Source organism: Dipodomys ordii, unplaced genomic scaffold (genome assembly GCF_000151885.1).
Source record: "Dipodomys ordii isolate 6190 unplaced genomic scaffold, Dord_2.0 Scaffold81, whole genome shotgun sequence".
NCBI lineage: Eukaryota > Metazoa > Chordata > Mammalia > Rodentia > Heteromyidae > Dipodomys > Dipodomys ordii.
The window spans coordinates 1,377,714-1,381,308 of NW_012267297.1; positions in this window are offsets into that span (position 1 = coordinate 1,377,714).

Here is a 3,595-nt window from a genome sequence, read left to right on the forward strand (position 1 = left end):
CGGCCAGGCGTGCGCTCGGCTGGGTTCCCGCCTTCGAGGAGCCTCGGCGCGGCCGGGGGCCGCCACCGTCGCCGCCGGACGCGGCGTCTGCGGGGTTCTCCCGAGTTCCAGCTAACCAGCACAAAGCCCGGAGTGGAGCTGTGGTTCAAGCGGTGCAGCGCCAGCCTCCAGAGGAAAGGGAAGAAAATCAGGAAAAGCGCAGCCTGCGGGCCCGGAATTCGAGGCCCGGAGTTCGAGCCCCGGGACGGTGCGGGCTGAGGTAAGTACGAGCGGGATGGGGGGTCCGGGGCGCCCCGCAGGCGCCGGCCTCGCGGACACCCGAGCTGCGGTCACGCCTGTCACGCCTGTTCACGCCGTTCACACCCGCTCGTTCGCGCGCAGGCCGTCTGTCTGGGCATGCGCTCTGTCGCCGGGCCAGGCCCCGGCCCACTTTGCGCCGGCTTCCTGTGCAGGGCCGAGCTGGACTGCGGCCTGCCGGTTCTAGACTTCTCCTTAAAATCAGAATGGCGACCCGGCTTCGTCCGCGGGGGGCTGTGTCCAGCCGATTTTGCTGCCCCTTGCCCGGCCTCCAGATCTCAGCCAGGACTCCAGACACGGTCCTCCAGATCTCAGCCTCCTGTGTAGCTAGGATGACAGGTGTGAGCCACTGACACCCGGCTACTTTTACACATTTTTTACAAACAACTTGATCTCTGTGAACCGCAGACCTTTCATTAAAACTATGTCAGGAGCCAGGCAGCGTTTTTAAATCTGAAACGCCATTCCTTGATGTGGCAAATTATGATGTCCTGTCACACCTCCTCACAGCCCCAAAGGAAAGTGCGTTCTAACGAGACAAGGGGTCTGACTGTATCCCCCAACAATGCTTATTGTGAAAAACAAATTCTCACCGAGGACTGAGAGAGAGGCAATGCCAGACAGATAGATAGATAGACAGATAAACAGACAGATAGATACATACATACATACATACGCACACACATACACACATACATACACACATACATGCAATACATGGACAGAGTGCCGCTTTCTGTATGTCTATACTGTATATGCATATGTGTTAGCTTGTATTAGTATTACAGGTGTTTCATTGTACATTTCCACACAGATTATCAATATATTGCAGTCCCACCCCTTCTAGCGCTTTCTCCCCTTCCCAGAACAATTTCAACAGGTTTCTTCCTTCCACTTTCACAGTTGCCAGCAATCTACTTTAACCTGTTTATCCCACAGCTTCGCATCCAGAAAGAGCAAGGAGATGAACAGGGCGATTGTGACTTCTTCTTGTACCAGAAAGTCTTTCTCTCCCTGGGGCAAGCTACCAACAACCTAACTCTCCAAGGAGCTGATTCGAGCTTCATAAATAACATCTCACTAAACCCAAGTTTCCAGTTCAACTTGCATTTGCATTCAGCTTCATCTCCAAAGTGCTCAGCGTCACTCTCAAAATACCCAGCCAAAGGGGCTGGGGGTGGGGTGGGGTGGAGAAGGGGGCGGGGAAAGCTAGGGTGAGATCACCAGGGATCATGATTAAAATATGATCCTTGGGCCAGGCACTGGTGGCTCACGCCTGTCATCCCAGCTACTCAGGAGGCTGAGATCTGAGGATCAAGGTTCAAAGCCAGCCCAGGCAGGAAAGTCCATGAGATTCTGAAATGAACCACCAGAAACCAGAAGTGGAGCTGTGGTTCGAGTGGTAGAACACCAGCCTTCGGTGAAAAAGCTCAAAGACAGCACCCAGGCCCTGAGTTCAAGCCTCAGGACCAGCATATACCCCAAATATACATAAATGTATAAGCAAAAATCAATAATGACCATTATTGACCATGATTCATTATATAAATCATTACTCCCTGGGGATGCCCCACATAGTGAACAATGGAAACAAAAGGTTTCCCATGCAAGTCATAAATGCTGAAGGAATGACAGGAGAAAATTGCTAATTTCCAACCTCACGTGTAATAATTATCAGTGAATGCTAGTAAATGCTTTTCCGATGATAGCTGTAGGCAAGGCACAGTTACATGAGTCGCTTTTTTTGTTCCTTCTGGATTAACATAAATTAATTGCACATAGGGATTTCATTGTCATATTTACATCTATGTGTCTAGTGTACTAGCATCAAATCGCCTGAGCTTTTTCATTCAAGGCTGGCACTCTACCACTTGAGCCACAGTTCCACTTTGGGTTTTGTTGGTAGTTCCTTGGAGATAAGAGTCTCCCGGACTTTTCCTGCCCAGGCTGGCTTTGAACTGTGATCCTCAGATCTCAGCTTCCTGAGTCGCTGGGATGACAGGTATGTAACTTTTTTTTTAATTCAATCATAATAAAAGGCTAAAAGGACCCAAGTTCAAGTCCCAGTACAAGCACAAAAAAATTAAAAATTTTAATTTTCCCAGTGTATAAGAATGTGGGGCTTTCTGACAGTGAACATTTCTGTGCGTCTTTAGTGACTTTTTTCATTGCGGTTTTCATTTCACTTTCTGGAACGTTTTTGGTTTCTGAGGATGCTACTACACTCCTAGGAAGAGATTTTCCTTGGCTCCTTGTCCTGTGCCCCCTTTATCTGGGTTTGAGTCTGCACTAGCACTGTCAAGCTGAACATAGCCCGTCCTTCCTCCTGAACGCGTTTATTCAGCATGGTGTTATCTTTTCTGAAGGCCTGATAAAATTTACTATTGACGCCAGCTGGCACTGGGGTAGCACTGTAGGAAGATTTTTAATTACTAATTCAACCTCTATATATTTCAGACCTATTTAGATTTCTATTTCTTCTTGGGAATTTTTTTTGAGAATTTGTATCCTTCCGGAATATTAACTATTGCACCTAACTTGCCTAATTTGTTGCATTAAATAAAAATAGCTCTGAATAGAGCCAGGTGCTGGTGGCTCACACCTGTCATCCTAGCTACTCAGGACACTGAGATCTGAGGATCGTGGTTGGAAGCCAGCTCAGGCAGGAAAGTCCGTGAAACTCTGATCTCCAATGAACCACCAAGAAAAGTTGGAAGTGGAGGTGTGGCTCAAGTGGTAGAGCACCAGCCTTGAACCAAAGAAGCTCAAGGACAGCACCCAGGCCCTGAGTTCAAGCCCCAGGACTGGCACCAAAGAGAAAGGTGGGGGGAGAGGGAGGGGAAGAGAGAGAGAGAAAAGTAAGGAAGAGAAAAAAAAAGACATGGGAAATCTACTTGGGTCTTTTGTGAGACTGATAGACCAAGTTTTGACCTAACTAAGTATGGCTCAATTGTGCCAAGATGTGGAGCACAATTTATTGGCCCTCCTGTGGTCATTCAAGGCCCGTGGCTTTTGTGCCTCAAGTACTAGGATGTTCCCTGATGCGGTGCAGTTCAAACAGCCACAAACCAGCCAATAAGCCCCAATGCAAGGCAAGACAAGGCCTCTTAGAATCCTTCCCTGGGCTGATGGAACCCACTCACAGGGCTGGGGGGGTCTGTCTGTCCCCTGTCCTCTTGTCCCTGAGGGAGGGGCCAGCCCAGGTCCATCCTGAAAAGGCCCAGTTAAGTCCTGCTCTCTGAGCCTGGCCAGGCGCTGAGCCGCCTTTGTGGAAGCCGCTGCTGGAATGCGTGTTTGC